The sequence below is a fragment of the Polypterus senegalus genome, chromosome 9, assembly GCF_016835505.1.
Source record: "Polypterus senegalus isolate Bchr_013 chromosome 9, ASM1683550v1, whole genome shotgun sequence".
Classification (NCBI taxonomy): domain Eukaryota; kingdom Metazoa; phylum Chordata; class Cladistia; order Polypteriformes; family Polypteridae; genus Polypterus; species Polypterus senegalus.
In genome coordinates, this window is record NC_053162.1 from 7305170 (window position 1) to 7327094 (window position 21925).

Consider the following 21925-nt stretch of genomic DNA (forward strand, 5'->3'; position numbering starts at 1 on the left):
TGAAGTTCTCAATACTTAATACTTTTGGTGAATCCCCCTTAATGAAAGCACAAGTGTCCGTTCTGTTGCTGTGTCTTTGATATCCAACAAATAGCACATCGCAAACATTAGCACTGCTTTACGAATCTCATCTTGTGTGATTTTGGGCTACACAAAAATAAATTGTATCGATTAGAGGGGCCAGAATGACTACACCGTGGTGGGCAATTTAGCCTGCACATCATGTGAAGGACATTTCTAGTAAGATAACTTTTTTTATTCCTGTCCCTAGTGAAATCTGAGTCTAGTCCATGTCTTTATATGTCCTCACCAAGCACATTCTTGCACACACACACCGTGTATGCAGCGGGCCAATTCAGAGTTGGATCCTTTAGTTGTTGAGTGACTGATTAACCCAGTCGCCTTATTTTATTCAGCATTCACTCTTCTGGACACCTGTTATTGTACTTGTCTATCTATTATAACAAAAAAAATCCTGCAACAAGACGTGACTTTTTGGAAGGAAGCCCCGCAAGATGGAGACTTTTGCCATGACATACTTTCAAGTCACATTCTACTTACAACTATTTTCAAACCACATCACGGTCCTCAGGTGCATTCTGGCACTAAACCTGGACAGACACCAATCCATTAAAGGGCTTGCTTATAAAGACACACACACACACTTATGAAGATCCAGTTTAGAAACACCCATTCATCTAAATATGGCAGCGAGAAACGATGAAGTCAAACGAATTAACATGAAAATTGTTGATTGGTTACACAGCAGATTGGTTAAATGCCTATCAATAGACTATGCTGAAGCAGTTGATGATGAGGGTGTGGAAGATGAAAACATCTGTTAACACCATCTGGTCTTCCACCGGCCGAATTACTGTTGAAAGAAGGATGTGTCGTAATGTTATTGCGTAATTTATGTCTGAGTGATGGGCTATGCAATGGGACAAGATTAGTTGTAGTGAAAATTGGTCAAACAATTCTAACATGTAAAATTTTAACAGGCGAGAAGAAAGGTAATGTAGTACATCTTCAAGGGATAACATTAGACACCAAAGGAGATCTTGATATGCCATTTGTATTAAAACGATTATAGCTTTTGCTATGACAATTAGGGCGGCACGGTGGCACAGTGGGTAGCGCTGCTGCCTCGCAGTTAGGAGACCTGGGTTTGCTTCCTGGGTCCTTCCTGCGTGGAGTTTGCATGTTCTCCCCGTGCCTCAGTGGGTTTCCTCCCACAGTCCAAAGACATGCAGATTAGGTGCATTGGTGATTCTAAATTGTCCCAAGTGTGTGTGTGTGTGTGCCCTGTGGTGGGCTGGCCCGGTGTTTGTTTCCTGCCTTGTGCCCTGTGTTGACTGGGATTGGCTCCAGCAAACCCCCATGACCCTTTAGTTAGGATATAGCGGGTTGGATAATGGATGGATGGATGACAATTAACAAATCACAGGGACAAACATTCGAAAAAGTCGGTTTATTTATTAGAGAGAAAGCAACGATACTCATACGTTGTGTTGTGACGATGGAAGCCCAAACACGGAATCAAAATTCAATGCGATCTTGAAGAAAAGTTAATTCCAAATATTGTTTTTACTGAAGTTTTAAAGTAAAAGTGCAAATAACAATCTCTTTAAATTGTATATCCGGTTAACCAAACCCTGGGGTTGGTGAACGAAGTGAACACGGGGCGAAGCCCCCTAGTCTTTTATAAAATATAAGGCGCCTTTATTGTCCGTGACTTTAATTATTAGAACAAAGAGGATTTAGACCTTTTAGTGTCACTGTTGGCTGCCATCCCTTACCTCCATTGTGTAGATAATGACAGAAGGGTAATTTATAGCTGGCAGGCGCCAGATCTCATCCAGTGGAGCAGCACCTACAAGGCGGCTCTTTTTCCTCCAAACTAAAGCAGTAGCCACAGATGCCAGGTCCAATAACTCTCCTGTGTCACCAAGCCTGAAGACTTCTAGACGGGCTGAACTTAAACTGCAGCCACAAAACTACTGCCATTTTTTTTTTCTTTTTTCTATAGACAAAGACTAATTTACCATTGTTCAGAGTTAACTGATGTGACTTTAACAGGAATGGGAGATTTAGCCCTTGTGACCCTTTTTATTGGCATGCAGTCGTGCGGAGATCCCCCTCCGACACCTTGGCAAGAATTTGGCGCTGGGTGGCGTTTTCACCTGCGTGTGGTTCGAGAGGGTGTAGTGGCACTGGGAAGTCTGAAAATAATTGCACAGAAAGGAGGTGCGGAGTGTTGAAGTGTGTGTTTCGCCATTGTGACAAAAGGCGCTATATCAACACTCAGCCCGACACAGACAGATGCAGGAGGCACACTTATAAAACAAATACATGTTTTATTTTCTTTTTCTTTGCCTGTGGGCAACGCAAACACACTACCGTTTCTTTTTCTTTCTCCTCCACTCCTCTCCGGCAAGCTTTGTCTCCCTCCTCCCGACTCTGGCTCCTGGAGTGGTGGCTGCTGGCTCCTTTTGTAGCCCCCCAGGAAGTGCTCCAGGTGTTTGATGGCCTATTTCTGGCTGCACTTCTGGGTGTGGCGGAAGAACTGCCTACATGGGCTCAGGAGCCACGGAGGCAAAACCTGGTGGTACCCCCCTGGGTTGTAGAGAACTCCATCTCCCATGGAGCCCTCCTGGAATCTGAGGCACCACTGCTATGCATGGGGTCTGCCCTCTAGTGTCCCGGTGGAGGTAGTGTTCTGCCCATACTTGTTTTCACCGGGCTGTACAAAGAAGAGACGCCCCGGCCAGGCAAGGAACCCCAGCCATCTGCCACAGAGTTTTGAGGTCGAATTCATGTTAGGGGGTACCCCACGTTTTTGGGGGAGAAGAAACTGATGAACTTTCAGGGAGTGTCGTAGTTTTACTTGTTAATAATCGGCTGGCACAAATTATGATGCTTTTTTACAAAATGTGGGAGATGTGTTTAATTCTTCAAAAAAGGAAAAGGGATAAATGCAACACTAAACTGAATAATAATTCTTTATATTTATTGTATATAGCACCTTTCATAGTGAGTGTGGTACCACTTCAACCACCACTATTGGGCAGCATCCACATAGATGATACATCGGCAGGCATTTTTGTGCCAGTATGGTCACCTCATATGAGCCGTTAGCTGGTGAAGAGGTGAGAGAGAAAGAGAGAGCCATTTAGAGACAGGGGATGATTGGGTGGCCAGAATGACTGGTGGGCAATTTAGCCAGGACAATGGGATACGCCCAAAACTTTATGAAAGATGCCCAGGGGTCTTTAATGACCACAGAGAGTCAAGATCTCAGTTTTATAGGAAGGACGGTGCTATTTTTACAGCACAGTGTCCCTGTCACTGCACTAGTGGCATTGGGATCCATACACAGACCACAGGGTAAGCGCCCCCTGCTGGTCTCACCAACAACTTCTTCCAACAGCAACCCAAGCTTTTCCTGGTTGGTCTCCCATCCAAGAACTGTCCGGACCCCTGAACATGCTTAGCTTCAGGTCGATGGTAGTATGGCTGCTGCCAAGTTAGAAAATGAACATGTGGTGCGACATTCAGGAGTATTTGGGGATTTAGTGAACTGATAAGAAGGTTGGAGCATATGACAGACATCCAAGCGTGCGTTATCACATTTTGGAGAAGGAGCCTAGGACCCCCACAAGTGCTATCCCACTGACTACTCAGTAGGCAAGCATAAAAAAAAAAAAACAAAATCAAAACAACAATATTTAGTTCTATAGCACATTTTCATACAAATGATGGAGCTCAAAGTGCTTTACAAGATGAAGAAAGAGAACAAAGACAAAATATAAAAATTGAATTTAGGCAATGGGCGGCACGGTGGCGCAGTGGTAGTGCTGCTGCCTCGCAGTTAGGAGACCCGGGTTCGCTTCCCGGGTCCTCCCTGCGTGGAGTTTGCATGTTCTCCCCGTGTCTGCGTGGGTTTCCTCCCACAATCCAAAGACATGCAGGTTTGGTGGATTGGCGATTCTAAATTGGCCCTAGTGTGTGCTTGGTGTGTGGGTGTGTTTGTGTGTGTCCTGCGGTGGGTTGGCACCCTGCCCTGGATTGGTTCCTGCCTTGTGCCCTGTGTTGGCTGGGATTGGCTCCAGCAGACCCCCGTGACCCTGTATTCGGATGCAGCGGGTTAGACAATGGATGGATGGATGGATGAATTTAGGCAATACTAATTAACATAGAATAAAAGTAAAGGTCCGATAGCCAGGGAAGACAGAAAAAACAAAAAATACTGCAGACAGCTGGAGAAAAAAAAAAAAAAAAATCTGCAGGGGTTCTGAGGCCATGAGACCACCCAACCACCTCTAGGCGTTCTACCTAACATCAATGATCTCAATCAGTCCTCATTGTTTTCAGGCTTAAAATTGAAGAGTTAGATGATGATGGTCTTGTGGACCTCTGGCACTTCCACCCATCAATGTAGGGACAGCACGGTGCCCTGATGAGGTGATGGTGGCACAGATTGCCATTACAGAAAACCGGAAAAAGAACAGCAGAGAAAAGTGAGGGTTAGTATAGATTGTGGAGCCATGATAGAAATGATGAATCATTACATATATTGAATATCAGGGTTACACTAACATGAAGCTATGAGAAAGCCATCTTAACTTAATGAGTTTTTAGCAGTTTTGTAAAGTGCCCCACCATATTAGCCTGGCGACTTTCTATCAGTCAGCTATTCCAGATTTTAGGTGCATACCATCAGAAGGCCGCCCGCCTCACCACTTCTTTTAAGTTTAGCTCTTGGAATTCTAAGCAGACCCTCAAGGTTACGATTTGTAAGGTGAGAGACATTCTGAAATATTAGATGGAGTTGGATTATTAAAGGCTTTGTAAATCATCAGTAGGATTTTAAAGTCAATTCTAAATGGCACAGGTAACCAATGTGAGTGACAGTAAGACTGGCGTGATGTGTTCGGATTTTCTTTTCCTAGTTAAGATTCTCACAGCTCCATTCTGCACTCGTTGCCATCGATTGATGTCTTTTTTTGGGTGGTCCTGAGAGGAGTGCGTTACAGTAATCTAGCCAACTGAAAACAAAAGCGTGAACTCATTTCTCAGCGTCTTGCAATGTTATAAGGGGTCTAACATTTGCTATAGCGGCAGACATGTTCTCTGTTTAATTCTTCTTCACAAAAGGAAAAGGGACAAATTAGAGCAAGTTAGAAAATGAAAATAAAATGGCATAACATTCAGGTGCGTGTTGGGGGGCTCGGTGCCCAGATATGAAAGTTGGAGCAGGTGACAGATGTTTTTGTACTTACTTCGTTCAAGAGCGAGTTATCCCATTTGTTTCTTGAATATTTTATTGTAATGATAGTGTGGACAAGTGATGGGCTTGAAGGAGTCTGAAAGTCATTTGGGGTGCCAGCTAGTTCACCCCATTTTAATAGCAAGAGCAGAAATAAACAGATGCCTAGGGGCACACAAAGAAAGAATGGATAAAAGCAAACAACCTCTGCAGAATTCATCTCACCCGGAAGGAGTCGGTAAAGTGGTTCAAGCTTTGGGGGAGCTCCGTCCTACGGTGACTCAGGTCCAAAATGTGAAGCATCCCTCCAGCCCGGAGTCTTCTTGCGTCTGACATCACCAACTTCACACACCTGGCTTTGGGGATGTTCGGCCATTCTTCTCTGCCGATCCTCTCGGGCTCTGTCAGTTTGGATGAATATTATTGTCAGGTCTCACTAGAGATGGCCTTTGAGTTCTGTGCAGAATGGAGGCAGGACCTCTGTGTTTGTCCAAGTTGATTCTGGGGTTCATCAGGTGTGTGTTCTGCTACTACTCAGTTCAATGCTTGTATGGACTGGGTGTTGGGCAGGATCGTGGGGTCCAGCGGCTGTGGGGAAATCTGTTGGTGAAGAGAGATTCACAGATCTTGACTTTACTGACGATGCTGTGATCATCGTGGAGTTAATGGAGGCTCTGATTGGGGCACTCGAGAGACTGAGTGAGGAGTCTGAGTATCTTGATAAAAAACAACATCCAGGCCTTTAATGACCTCTTGGGCACGGCCATCAGCAGTGTGTCTGTCTGCGGAGAGAGTGTCGACCTCGTCAAGAGGTTTACTTACCTCAGCTGTGACATTCATGTCTCTGGTGACTCTTCCTATGAAGTCAGTAGACGGACTGGGAGAGCATGGGGGGGTCATGAGGTCTCTGAAAAAAGGTGTGTGGCGCTCCTGAGGTCTACAAAAGGATGAAGGTCCAATTCTTTAGAGTCCTTGTGCCCCCTGTTTGTGAGACATAGATGCTATCCAGTGACCTGAGATGAAGAGTGGACTCCTGTGTCTCTTCAGAGAATCCTTGTGTTGCTCACACAGTCCTGAATGGGGCACATGACCTGCATTGTGAGGGAGTGTCAGTTACAGCACTACCGCCATGTGACGCAATCCCCGGAGGGTGATCCTCATTGTTGAGGACCCAAGTGGCTGGACCAGGCCAAGGGGACACCCATGTAACACTTGGCTGCTCCAGTTCTGAGAGTCATTTCCAGTGGGACTGAAAAGCATGTCTGCCTAGGGGGTTGCCAACCAGGATCCCAAGCTGTTTCATCATGTGGTGGGTGCGGCAACACCCTATACCAGTGCCTACTCCGCAGCCTGACCTGACCTGACCTGGTCTCCATCCAACCTGACAAAGCTTGAGAGGATCTACAGAGAAGAATGATGGAAAATCCCCAAATCCAGGTGTGTGAAGTTTGTCACGTTAAACTCTAGAAGAATCCAGGCTGGAATGGCAGCCAAAGGGGCTTCAACGAAATACTGAGTAAAGGGTCTAAACACTTGTGTCACTGTCATATTTGTGTCAATGGTCTCCATTTAACCTGACAGAGGTTGAGATGATCTGCCGCAAAGACTTACAGAAAATACCCAAATCCGCGAGTGTGACGTTTGTTCTGTCAGACCCAAGAAGATTCCATTCTGTAATAACTGCTAAAGGGGCTTCAACTAAGCTCTGAGCAAATGGCCTGTTAATTTGTGTCATCCAACCTGACAGAGCTTGAGAGGATCTACAGAGAAGAATGGTGGAAAATCCCCAAATCCAGGTGTCTGAAGTTTGTTGCGTTAAATTTGAGAAGAATCAAAGTTGCAATCGTCTTCACAGGGGCTTCAATGAAATACTGAGTAAAGGGTCTGAACGCTTGTATCAGTGTCATATCTGTGTCAGCGGTCTCCATCCAAACTGACAGAGCCTGGGAGGATATTCCAAGACGAAAGGTGGAAAATCCTCAAATCTAGGTGTGTGAAGTTTGTCCTTCTGGAAGTTTCTCCCATCTCCACAGAGATTTTCTGCAGCTCAGTCTCCATCCAGCCTGACAGAGCTTGAGATGATCTGCCATGAAGATTGACAGAAAATCCCCCAAACCCAGTTGTGTAAAGTTTGTCATGTCACACCCAGGAAGACTCCATTCTGTAACTGCTGCTAAAGGGACTTCATGTAAATAATGAGTAAAGGGTCTGACTACTTGAGTCAGTGGTCTCCATCCAAACTGACGGAGCCTGAGAGGATCTGCTGAGATGAATAGTGGAAAATCCCCAAACCCAGGTGCGTGAAGTTTGTCATGTCACACCCAAGAAGAGTCCATTCTGTCATCGCTGCTAAAGGGGGCTTCAACTAAGCGCTGAGCAAATGGTTTGTTTATTTGTGTCACTGTCATTTTTATGTCACTGATCTCCCCCCAGCCTGGCAGCGCCTGAGAGGATTTGCCCCGAAGATTGACAGAAAATCACCAAATCCAGACCCAAGAAGAGTCCATGCTGGAATGGCTGCCAGAGGGGCTATAACTCCATGCCGAGTAAAGACCCTGAATACTTGTGCCAATGTGATATTTCAGTTTTTTTTATTTTTAATACATTTGTAATACGTTGTCACCACGTCATTCTGGGGTATTTAGTGAGTCTTGATTATCGAATCTAAAATCCCATTATCACTTTGTTGTTCTGGGGTATTGAGTGCCTCTTGAATTGGGGGAAGGAATTGAAGTGATTTTCATCAAAATGGCTGTGACATAACAAAATGTTAAAAATGAAGGCGCTATACTGTGGTGGGCTGGCGCCCTGCCCAGGGTTTGTTTCCTGCCTTACGCCCTGTGTTGGCTGGGATTTGCTCCAGTAGACCCCCGTGATCCTGTAGTTAGGATATAGCGGGTTGGATAATAGATGGATGGATGAAATGGCTATAAATGAGAAATCCCACAGAAGCACTGGCCGATTCTGTAAATTCCATGTCACAATATGGTCTCTGGAAATGTGAACACCAGCTATAATGGAGTTTTAACAATCTTGAATTTGTTGAGCTCTATGTTGTGCTGTGAAAGAAAAGGCCGACGTCCTCGCTGTGCTACTTGGCGTCCTCGGTGGCGTGGTGGGCTGGTGGGATCAGGACTTACTGGCACCTGAACACTATTATCCATTTATTTTTAGTGCATTACCGCTTTACGTATCGCAGTGGCCGTATGACGCCACGAGGACTTGGCTTTGATTTTTAAAGGGGTGGAGAGATTGAGGGGGGCAACTTATAAGCAGAAGAAAGGAAAACTCCAAATAATAGATAAGGAATAGAAGGCAATTGGCAAGTAGTTGTTCTGGAGGAGCCAGGGAGCCGAGTGTCCTCAGGAAGAGTGACTCAATGTGTGCATTATATAACAATCAGATAAGGGCCGGCTAACAGAGAGAGTGCCTCTTAGATATACAGAAATACAAAAAATTCGAGCTAAATATGGCTTCTCAAAGTCCAAATTCCCAGTTTTAGCTACCACCCCCAAACGCCACAGCTATGCGCCTGCTCTATCCGTCGAGACAGGGTGGCCGGGAGACCAATCGACGAGACAACATGTCGCCCAGGGAGAGATTGATCCCTATCTCAAAGCAACAATTAGCAAGTGTGCGCCACACACACAATTTGTTACATGTCTCCCTGCAGCAGCGCTGGCAGAGTAAGAGCGGCCAGTGGACTTGTTTACTACCTCTGTAATCTATAAAGTTACTACATTGTAAAGATGTAAAAGAAAATGGATCAAAAACAAAAGCAGTTCAAGGTCAAGCAAAAGTTCAGATAAATAAATAAAAGGAAAAAAGAAAAAACAAAAACACAGAGAGTCTGGGAGCTGACATAAAGGGAATGTCACTAGTGGGATATTACGAGACAGGAGGTCCCCAAATCTTTCTTTTGTAACCAACATTTTGAAAATTGTACCATACAGTGGAGTCTGAAGGCCTTCAGAATTTCTGCACACTTTTTGTTGTGCTGTTCATTTCATTTGTAATGGATCCATTTGTCTTTTCGTTTTTTTTGTGTTTTTTGCCCATCATTCCAACCTATAATAACAAAGTGACAACTTGCTTTCAAGAAAAGGTTTGCAGATTTTGTTAAATCCAAAACTGAAATCTCTCATTCATAGAAGTGTTCAGGCCCTTAATTCAGGAGCTTTGTAGAAGCCCCCTCTTGTTTGGACAGCCATTCTGGCTTGGAGTCTTCCTGGGTGAGTATCTTCAAGAGTTGCACTCCTGGATTTGGGCAGTTGATTCCATTCTTCCTGGCAGATTGGACAAGAGGAGTCTGTAAACTGCTGTCTTCAGATCTCCCCATACGTCCCCATGGAGCCTTTAGTCTGGACTACTCAAGGACATTTGAAGGCTTGTCCTGAAGCCACTCCAGCGTTGCCTTGGTTGTATACTTTGGGTCATTGTCCCGGTCTGAGGTGACATGTACTCTGGAGTGGATTTCCTTCCAGGACCCCTCTGTATTTGGCTTCATTCATCCTTCCTTCAGTTCTGACCCGTCTCCCTGTTCTCCATAACATGATGAGGCCACCTCCATGCTTCACCATAGAGATGCTGTTAGGGAGGTGATGAGCAGCACTTGATCTTCACCAGACATGGTGCTTGGAGTTCTGCCCAAAGACATCAATTTTCATCTCATCGGACCAGAGGATCTCAAAACCGTTATATGGCTTTTATTCAAGAATGACTTCTGTTTATCCACTATACCACGATTGCTGCTGAGATGGGTTCTGCCATCTTAGCACAGAACTTCTGAAGCTCTGTTAGAGTGACCACTGGGCCGACCCTAAGAAGAGTCCTGTTGGGGTCCTTTAAATGATATCCTATGACTTTACCTTCTTTCTGGCAGCTGTACCATTAACACCTGATTGATCTGAATGCTGCTTAGATCGTTGTTCTTCCAGTATGTTCTCCGGCCTTGGCAGGTACCTTCAGAAGTTCTACTGGAGTAGCCATTTAGTTCTTGGCCACATCTCTGTCCAAGGCCCTTCGTGCCAGGTTTACCCAGTTTGGTTTGGAAGAGGTCTGGTGGTTCCAAACATCTTTCTGTTTTGCTGCTGTGCCACTGGAAATGCTCCAAGCTTTAGAGATGCTTTTATCCCCTTGCCCCTTGATCTATACCTCACCACAATTTGAATGTGGAGGTCCACAACGAGATCCTGGGACTTTGTGGCTTGCTTTTTCAGTGTGAATTGTGAGACCTCCTATTTACAGGTACAGGTGCACCTTTCTCAACGATGTCCAGTCAATTCAGTTGGCCATGGGTGGACTCCAGTGAAGTTCTAGAAACATCTCCACAAGAATTGAACCCAAAAGGGTTCACCTGATCACAATGTGGAGGGACACAGCTAAGGGTCTGAATACTTGGAGAAATGTTTTTGCTTTTTAATACATTTGCAGGTCTTTATGAAGGCTTGTTTTCACTGTGTTATTATGGGTTATCGAGTGTAGACTTCTTCTACTGCTTCATCTTCTTCTACTTCTTCTTCTTTCAGCTGCTCCCGTTAGGGGTTGCCATAGCAGATCATCGTTTTCCATCTCTTTCTGTCCTCTGCATCTTGCTGTGTTACAGCCCATCACCTGCATGTCCTCCCTCTAATTATTTGGCTGTGTCCAGCAGAAGGCGCTTGCTCCCTGGGAATGAGTTGCAGCATGTTATGTAACCTGAATTTATATTGGCGATACCCCTCCCTAGTGATACGACGGTAAGAAATCACGCAGGAGAAATAGCTTAGATTTGTTTAATGATGGCTTGCACTGCATATCAGATGAAGGAAGCAAATGACAAAACCCAGTCCAGGAGTGGGGAGGGGGGCCCGAGGTGCAGAGTCTGTCGATTTTTGTCGGTGCAGTGGAAAGCATTTTCAGGAACTGAATGATGTTATCTCTAAGGCTTTATACTGCTTTCTACACGTGCAGACCCCCACTTAGGCGAGCAAGCAAAAAGCAACAAGGACACAAAGCAAAGACAACACAGAAGTGGGCCTAGGGGACAACTCTGGGAACGTTCTCTAGTGGTCCAACCAGAAGATGGATTTGAACCCGATTATGTATAAAATAGCTGTCCACCAACCCAACAGAGCTTGAGAGGATCAACGGAGAAGAATGGCAGAACATCCCCAGATGCAGGTGTGTGTGTGATGCTTTCCACGTTAAAACCCAACAAGACTTCAGCTGAGAAAGGCTGCCAGAGGGGCTTCAATGAAGTACCAAGTACTTTGTTACTTCAAACCCAAATTCTGCCAGGCTAGGTGACAACCTAGTAGTTCATCTAAATGTACCTGTGGCCATCATGACGGGCTGTGCCCAAGGGAATGAGTTCTTTAATAATTGCGGCGCGTTACATAACCTGAAACTATATCGATATAATATAAAAAGGTGATACCCCTCCCTAGTGATACCGCGGTAAGAAATCACGTAGGAGAAATAACTTAGCTTTGTTTAATGTTGGCTTACACTTCATATCAGACAAAGGAAGCAAATGACAAAAAACAGTCTCCCTGAGATGTAGAGTCTGTCGATTTTTCATCGGTGCAGTGGAAGGCATTTTCAGGAACCGCATGATATTTTCTCGAAGGCTTTATACTCTTTTCTCCATGTGCGGACCCCCACTTAAGCCAACATGCAATTCCAAACAAGGACACAAAGCAACGACAACACAGGATTGGGTTTAGGGGACAACTCTCTGGGAACGTTCTTGAGTGGTCCAGCCAGAACATGGATTTGAACCCAATTATATATAAAATAGCTGTCCATCCAACCTGACAGACCTTGAGAGGTTCTACAGAGAAGAATGTCAGAACATCCCCAGATGCAGGTGTGTGATGCTTTCCAAGTTAAAACCCAAGAAGACTCCAGCCGAGAATGGCTGCCAAAGGGGCTTCAATGAAGTACCAAGTACTTTGTTGCTTCAAACCCAAGTTTTGCCAGGCTAGGTGACCACCTAGTAGTTTCCCTAAATGTATCCGTGGCCATCACGCCTGACTTGTTCACTTACTATAATAAGCACATTTGTAGTGCTGGACGCTCAGTGGGCGATTTTGCATGGATAGGCTCTTCTCCCTAGCGGGTGTAAAAGTGGATGCCGCGTAGGCCTTTAAGACGAGCCGTCACTGAACATCTCCGCACTGTATGGTTTTGTGTGACACGGTGGGCATGGGGGAGGTTGTATTTACGATCCCCGAGAGTCTCCACGGGAGGCCTTGTGGTACAGCATGATGTATGGAGGGCAAGCGCACATCTTGTAGCTATTAACAAAATTACAGCCTTGGCGATTCTTCTCTCGTTTGTTATTTTTGAAAAATGACGATCATTTTTCACAAGAAACCATTTACCACGTTGCTGAATCCTGGACGAAATTCAAAAAGTGAACGGCAAATGTGGTCAAATATCTCAGCCAAGAGCAGTTTGTTTATTTAAAAAGGAGGCTTTCTACAAATGACAAGAAGAAGGGCATAAACATATGGCCTCTGGTGTTGAGCAACAGTGGAAATGGAAAAAGAAAAACCCAAAAAAATGAATAAACACAAAAGCTTTAAATATGACATAAATAATATGGCATTACAGTAAATCGATATTTTATATAAAAACTGCCCAACTAACAATTCGACTTACAACGTCCACACACACTCACCGGCCACTTTATTAGGTACACCTTGCTAGTAGCCTGTTGGACCCCCTTTTGCCTTCAGAGCTGCCCCAGTTCTACGTGGCACTGATTCAACACGGTGCTGGAAACATTCCTCAGGGATTTTGGTCCATATTGACATGACAGCATCACGCAGTTAGTTCAGATTTGCATGGCGGGCAGGCTGCCTGGCTGTCTTTGCATGGTGGTGTCAGTCGCAGTGCGACAAAATCTGGTTTGTACCTCTTGTCATCGTAAGTGGCGGTCCTTCCAAACAAACGTTGCTATAGGTGCATCGGCTATTAAAACGTATTCCGCGCTACGATCAGCTGGGGACCGATCACTTGATGCTGGTACCTCACCTGACACCACCATGCGAAGATAGGCAGGCAGCCTGCCCACAGTGCATTCCTGGTGGCCAGCGAGCCGACTCCAAACAGGCGCAGACGGCAGCCACAGCATGCAGCAGCAGACGTTTTACGTTGACTTATATGTGAAGCCATTGATCTGTGTGCTTTTTCAGAAAACTATTCAGCCCTCAAAAAGTTAATCTAGAACCGGCCTCTAATAATTAGTGGGATGTTGCATTAAATCTTTAAGAGATGTTAAGTATTAATATGGATGTAAACCTGTTACGTTGCAGCACTGAGTTTGCAATTGCAAATAACTCACGCTAATGGTGTCTAGCTACAGTGCCATCTGTGGGAAGTTTTCTGTATTGCACAGTAAAACATTTGTACAGGGTGGCGCGGGGAAAGGGGAAATTTTGGAACAAGGTGTTGGTGACCCTGGGGTGTCGTTGTTTGGGACCAATGCGATCTCGTTTAGGACCCCTTGCCGTTAGTTATAATGGAGCAGTGCAGTGGTGCGCCACGAGTGTTTGCTTTAAAAAGGTTTTTATGAGAATGGTGACGGTGTGACTGCGGCACAAAGGAAATTTCAGTGTCATTACCAGTTAGGATGTCATGATCATGTCCCGTCTGCTCATGCGATTACAACATGGGTGCGTAATTTCAAAGAAACGGGTTCAGCCTTAAAAAAACAAGTCCCCAGGTGGAACCAGTTCGCATACTGCCTGACAATCGATGGCAGCTATTTGACGATTGTTTGTGTGGACTTGTCTTTTCATGCAACGGTGGCATTCCATGGGCTATGAAAGCCCCTGATCTCACTGTTTGTAATTTTGTTTTTAATCCTCTGGGGACGTCTTAAAAGCCAAGTGTACTGCACACGTCCTAAACTAAAAAGGCGTGTTACATCGAGCAATGCAGGCTGTCAGAATGTGGACGGAGAAATGGACAACACCTTCAGGATGTTTTCTTCAAAACATATAATGAATATTGATTACTGTCATTAATTGCATATCCTGTACAATACATTTCATCATTAAATGTATTTTCTGATGTGTTGATTCGCGTATTGAAAGTCAATGGAAAATTTCCCATTTCCCTTTGTTAGAGCCACACACACACCTACACCTACCTACACCTACCTGTACAGTTGTTCTACCTCTATGTATTTCTGGCAATGTTTCTGCAATGGTTGGATTCTCTCCTGTGTTCTAACTGACACACACACACACACAATGACTACAGCGAACTGCACGTCTGCCCTCTCCTATGTTTTAAAAAAACTTTGCTAATTGAGAATTTTGAATATTTTTGGGACTTTCTTCCTTGTCACCTCACTAGGCACTTTCTAAATAAACAGGATTCTGAGAAATTAATTCCTGCATTTGTTTCAAGTAGGATTACTGCAATGCGGTGTTCACTGGATGTTCAAACTGTTCTTTATTCAGCCTCCAGTTAATCCAAAATGTGGCTGCAAGAATTATTACAAGAACAAGAAAATATGAACACATAACTCCAGTTCTTAAATCCTTACACTGGCTCCCGGTTAAGTTTAGGGCAGATTTCAAAATCCTCCTTTTAGCATATAAAGCCTTAAATGGCCGAGGTCTGGCTTACTTATCTGAACTTATCATGACTTACAAACCAGAGTGCACATTAAGATCTCAAGATGCCGGTCTGCTTGTGATTCCAAGGGTTAATAAAATAACAGTGGGAGGTCGAGCTCTTAGTTACAGGACCCCCAAAACTGTGGACTGGTCTGCCTGTTACTATAAGAGATGCCCCTTCGGTCTCAGCTTTCAAATCCCGGCTGAAGACTCACAACTTCATTTTAGCACACCCTGACTAGAGCTGCTGATTAACTGCACAGACTGCATCTCTGTTGTCAGTCATTAGCAGTAAAACATAAGTAACATGTTAGTTAGAATTTGTTACTAACCCTCACCTATTCTATTTCTCTTCTCGATTGTGTCACTTGGTGCCCACTGCACACCTGCCAAGTTGTTCTGCCTGCCTAAAGTAAAGTAATCTCTGATGAAGGATCGCAGGAATCGTCGAGTAGTGGGATCCTTTCATCGGATTGGCTAGCCCAGTGCTGCCTCAGCTGTGGAATGGCCAATAGGGGAATGCATGAATTAATTTCTCAGAATCCTGCTTATTTAGAAAGTGCCTTAATTTCCCAGCATTTTTAAGATGGAAGAAACAAGATTTGGAAAACTTTGTAATGTGAGCTTTAAATGACATGCTAGAGTCAAAGATAACTCTAACAATGCGGGCTGATTCAGTAAAATTAATCGGGATTCCAACAGAGTTAAATGATGACAGAATATTGTTGTGATCAGCGTCATTCCCTCCAAAAATTAACATGTCTGTTTTATTTGTGTTTAAAGACAAGTAGTTCTCATCCATCCACTCCTTTAATTCACTAACACAACTATTTAAAGACAACATCGGAGAAGCTTCATTTGATCTAAATGAAAAGTAGAACTGGGTATCATTTGCATACGAGTGAAAGTTAACATCATGTTTCCTAATGAGAGATCCCAGTGGAAGCCTGTAAAGTGAAAACAGTAAAGGTCCGAGTACTGAGCGCTGCGGGGTACCATATTCAACTTCTGTTTGTAATGATGGAGTCCTGTCAGCACATTTCTGTACAGTAAAGGTCTGAGTGAGCCTTGCGGGGCACCATATTCAGCTTCTGTGTATAATGATGGAGTCCTGTCAGCACATTTCTGTACAGTAAAGGTTTGAGTATTGAGCCTTGCGGGGCACCATATTTAACATCTGTGTATAATGATGGAGTCCTGTCAGCACATTTCTATACAGTAAAGGTTTGAATATTGAGACATGCAGGGCACCATATCTCACTTCTGTGTATAATGACGGAATCCTGTCAGCACATTTCTGTACATATTGGAATCGATTTGATAAATAAGAACTATACTGGCAGTCATCAGTGCGACGACTGTGGTCATGTGACTTGCAGAAAAGGAAAGGTGGTCACAAAATTGAACTTAGTCAACTTTATTACAAACATGTAATAAATTATAATCCTCACATGTCAAAACTTGAAAAAAAGCTCTAATGAAGGGGTCCCCAACAATTCCAGTCCTGGAGGGCCCCAGTGGCTGCAGGTTTTCATTTTAACCTTTTTCTTAATTTTTGACTTCTTTTTGATGCTAATTAACTTCTTGCGAATTAATTTTAATTGAATTGCATTTTAAAGTTTTGCTCCCTTGAATTTCTCCATTGTTCCTCTGAATTGCTTCATTTCTTTCCTTAATTGGCATCCAAACAGAAATGAAACATGAAGTGAGTGAAGCAAAGGAAGACCAACTGAGTCAGGGCCTCAAACTCCAACCAATTTCACTCTAACCAGTTGCTTAATGAGGCACCGAGTCTTGTCATTCATGAGGTCCCATGAGGAGCGAGATGAATTGCTTTTCCCGGGCAGGTCACTCCTTTTGAACTTTAGGAAGAGTTGGAGCAGCTAAAGTGTCTCCAAGGGTTTTCCTGCAGACGCTAAAGGGATTGTGGCAGGGTGACAGAGTAAGGCTCTGAGTGTCCCATTGGTGACCAACTGAGGTGGCAGGGGCGAGAGCAGGAGAGGGGATCATAGTCACTGTCATTTCTACCTGTTGTAAGACATGGAGGGTGAGCATGTGAGATGGGGCACAAAGAGAGACCCAGGAAGGAACTAAGCTAATTTTGACTTCATTTTTATTCTTCATTTATATGGATCTGTTTAATGCTTGTTAACTTCCACAGATGCCATGTTTTTATAGAGGATTATTTATTAACGGTTCAATGATGCTGTCCTGGTAGAAGTCATTTTAGTGCAGGCTTGTTCAGCACTGAAAAGTCCTGGTCATAAAGTGACTGTCACTTCCTGGAGTTGCCACATTTAAATAGCAGAGGGACCCAGAAGAGGCATGGATGGGGGCGGGGCTTGAGTGATATAAAGGGTATTCGGATTGGTTGAGGACTTTGTGGATAAGGGGAAGGAAATGTTGCAGTGTGACTCTTTGCTCCTACGTCAATTGACTCTTTGCACCGGACCCACAGTAGAGATAGGCCGAACTGACTTGTGTGAAAGGTGACCAGTGCCGTCTTGGGTGGGCTGCTTTACCTTGTCAAGAGTCAGGGGAGGCTGGGGCTGGGTAGTAATGAATAGATAGATAGATAGGAAAGGCACTATACAATTGACAGAGATCTAGATGAAAGGCACTATATGACAAATAGAAAGACAAATAGTTATGAAAGGCACTAAATAACAGATAGAAAGACAGACAGATAGATATGAAAGGCACTATATGATAGAGAAAATGAACGGTGGATGTTTATCTCCAAAACAGAAATTAAGCTCAATATATAATTAAATAAAAAGTATTTTTATACTATGACAAAACAATAACCCACTTCAAAGTATGCACCAGAATGACTATATGATAGATTGATACTGTAGATCTGAAAGGCAGATAGATGGAACTTGTGTCAATGTGACAGTTCAAGGTGCTACACAAGTGATGGCTTCTGTGAGACCCGAATGTCTTCTGCAATTTGCTTTTGCACGTCTCCATGTGTTCCGTCAGAACCTTAGCACACTTCTTTTAGTTGTGGATGTAGTGAGACGTCAAGCAAAATGACGCCTCTTACTGGCTAACTAAAAAAGATGACAATATGCAAGCTTTCCGGGCAACTGAGGCCCCTTCTTCAGGCAAGATGTAATTGAGGGCCCTGAGTTGCCTGGAAAGCTTGCATATTGTCATCTTTTTTAAAATAATAAAAGGGGTCATTTTTCTTGACTTCACATTACATTCATAATGGCCATCATGGTACAACACCCTAGCACTGCAGTTATTGAAGTGTTAAGATGGCAGCCCACCTCCAGTGGGAGAAGCTGCTCCCCTTACCTTGGGATGGGTGTGATGAATGTGTTGGGCCACAACACCCAAATTTGAAACAAGTCGATGTTGGCTTGATGGCTTCATTTCACTAAGAAACTGTCAGTTGAATTTGTAAATTGAATTTTTTACCTTCTTGTATATGAAGTACAGTACAGGGAAAGTATTGTAATCGTCCAAAGATTCAATGTCGAGATTCTGATGAATCTCAACGTTTCAGACCTCCCTGAGTCTGAAAATACCATTTTTGGAATTATATCTATATGTGTGTGTGTGTGTGTGTGTGTGTGTGTGGGTGTGTGTGTGTGTGTAAACATGACAACCTGATTGCGATTTCACTTCGGTCAACCAAATTTTGCATACAATTATTCGGTGCAAAACGTAGATTTCTATCAACTTTTGTGCTATCTCTGCTAACACTTTACCTTTTAGTCATGCAGCTGCAGAGTCCGATTTATTCTACTTTATTTTTAGAATAATTGTTCAATTTATTATTAACTAGGAGGCTCCGCCCCCTGCCTGCTTCACTCGCCCACCCCCAGGTTTGGTTATACAGATATACAATTTAAAGAGATTGTTATTTTCATGAGAAATATTCTTTCGATTCTCTGTTGCATCGCTTCTCCGTGATCATAAATATACACCTGACTTAATTGGGGTTTCTTCTAAATTAAACTTGTCGTAGCTTTAACTTTTGCGGGACCACAGATTCTCATAGCGTATGGTCCATTATTGTGTAAATCTATGTTCTGAGCATTGAATGATGCAAATGCAAAAGTATTATTGTAGATTTGGATATTTTGCCTGTAGTGTTTGTGGATTTCATGCTCACAAAACAACAAATCTTTTAATTCTCGTGGATACGCCTCTTCATTGGGAGGTGACACTACTTTTCCCTGATGGCAACACGAATTAGACAATCTACAAGTCTCTGACTTAAACTTTAAAGCCAAACAATCTCTACATAATTTTGACATATCACCTATTTCCATATACTCGATGGACTGAATGGTCTCCTCTCATTTGTCACATTTCTTATGTGCCTATACACTCACTGGCCACTTTATTAGGTACACCTGTTCAACTGCTTGTTAGCCCAAATACCTAATCAGCCAATCACATGGCAGCAACTCGGCCTGTAGACATCGTCAAAATGACCTGCTGAAGTTCAAACTGAGAATCAGAATGGGGATGAAAGGGGACTGAAGTGACTTTGAATGTGTTGGCATAGTGGTTAGTGCCAGATGGGCTGCTGTGGGTATTTCAGAACCTGCTGATCTACTGGGATTGTCACACGCAGCCATCTCTAAGGTTTACAGAGAATGGTGTGAAAAATATCAGTGAGTGGCTGTTCAATGCCTTGTTGATGCCAGAGGTCAGAGGAGAATGGCCAGACTGGTCTGATCTGACAGAAAGGCAACAGGAACTCAAATAAGCAGTCATTACAAGCGAGGTGTGCAGAAGAGCAGCTCTGAACTCACAACACGTCAAACCTTGAAGTAGGTGGGCTACATTGTTATCACTCATTAATTTAATATTGTTTATTATCAGTATGCTGCTGCTGGAGTATGTGAATTTCACCTTGGGATTAATAAAGTATCTATCTATCTATCTATCTATCTGTAATATAGTGCCTTATCTATCTATCTATCTATCTATCTATCTATCTATCTATCTATCTATCTATCTATCTATCTATCTATCTATCTGTTATATAGTGACTTACCTATCTGTCTATCTATCTATCTATCTATTCTGTAAGTGTCTTGAGCATGGGAAAGGCGCTAAATAAATAAAATGTATTATTATTATTATTATTACTATTATAATTATTATCTATCTATCTATCTATCTATCTATCTATCTATCTATCTATCTATCTAGTTCCTTTCACATCTATCTATCTATCTATCCATCTATCTATCTATCTATCTATCTATCTATCTACATACTCTTCTGATTCTATGTTGCATCGCTTCTCTGTGATCATAAATATACACCTGACCGAAATTAAACTTGTCATAGCTTTAACTGTTGTGGGACCACAGATTCTCATAGCGTATGGTCGTTTTTGTGTAAGTCTACGTTTTGACAATTAATTGATGCAAACGCGAAAAGATTATTGTAGATTTGGATATTTTGCCTGTAGTGTTTGTGGATTTCACTTTCACCAAACAACAAATCTTTTAATTCTTGCAGATACGCCTCTTCATTGGGAGGTAACACTACTTTTCCCTGATGGCAACCTGAATTAGCCGATCTACAAGTCTCCGACTTAAACTTTAAAGCCGAACAATCTCTACATATTTCTGACATATCACCTATGTCCATATATTCAATCTGTTTTTGCTGTTTCGTTATTTCACCAAGTAATAATTTCCGTTTGTTTGTGCTAGTACAATCTTTACTTTCTTATTTTGATACTTTCGAATTTTACTACTTTCATATTCTTTAACTTGCTCTGTGTGTGTATCGCGCCAACTTTTTTTTGAGCTTTTCAAATTCCACTGCTTTCATAATCTCTAACCTGCTGTGCGTGCGTATCTCGCCAACGTTTTTGAACGTCTTTATGAAGTCTTTTATTTCTGACCCCATTTGGACCTATGAGGTTTTCAATTCTACTTGGTCCGGGCTGATTATTACTTTCCTTATTTTTAAAATTTGCACATTATTATTATTGTTCTTTTTATGCCTTCTTTTCTCGTCAATGCTTTTGTGTCTCTTTTCGACACGCTGCTCTTTCTTCTTCGCTTAGTCATTCACATGCCATCTAGAACGTATAACATTTTTAAGAGCTGAGCGCACATGAAGTGTGTCTGCCCAAAGCATTCCAACAACTGAGAGGTTAGATGTCCGTGATCTTCTTTTAAATTGGTTGTTCTCGTGGGACGTCAAAGTGTCTTTCCGAGAAGGTCACATCTCAACCCAAGATTTTTTATATAAGAGAGAGATTTGATTTGATTTCTTGTTGATGGTTCTGTAATGTACATAATATAAAAATATAATCATTGCCCTGCAGTTTACACTTCAAATATCCATCCCCATATCTGAGGGTAACAAAGTTAAATTAGTAAATAAAAAAGTTATTGATGGCCATGGGTGAAAAATGCTATACATTTTGTTTCTTTTTTTTAAAAAATCCAAAAGTTTTCAATATTTACCTTTCAAACGTTATTTTATAAACATCAATAAGACCCTGTTGTTCAAATTCTTTGTCACAATAGTGGATGACGACTATGAGACCCCGGTGTCACTTGTACTCGTGCGTCAGCTCCATATCGAGTACGCTTATCGTCGGGAGGAAAGGGTGGCAGTTAGAACATCCAAATATTTTCAGGTGGTGATGGGGGATCATCCGAAAGAAACAAAACCAAGAGCGGCTCGGATTCTGTTTGGCTTTGATCGGAAATTTGTAACACTCGAGTAGGCAAGATGGATGAAATTGTGCTGAAGAGCAGGAAAAAGGTGGTTAATGTAGTCAAGGACTTTTTTTATTTTCCAGATACGTCCTGACCTTGAACATCACGCAAGGGGTGGAATTATGTTTATTTTCCCATCAAAAAAAAAAATTTGAAACTGTTATCTTTTTAACTGTAGCTTTTTAATAAAACAGGTTGGCACGACGAAGTCATTAAATCAAAACAGAGCGAATGTTAAAGCGACACTCATTCCCAGGTTGAGTCAGTAGCACATCTTGTACCGATGAACATTTGTAAGTTGTAAGTCGCCTTGGATAAAGGCG

At 42.9% G+C, this 21925-nt stretch overlaps 1 protein-coding gene across 2 annotated transcripts in view; it reads left to right on the top strand.

The window, feature by feature from the left end:
* Nucleotides 1-21925, top strand: part of eng (endoglin) — a 157704-nt gene that overhangs the window by 36189 nt on the left and 99590 nt on the right. The window lies entirely within an intron of this gene.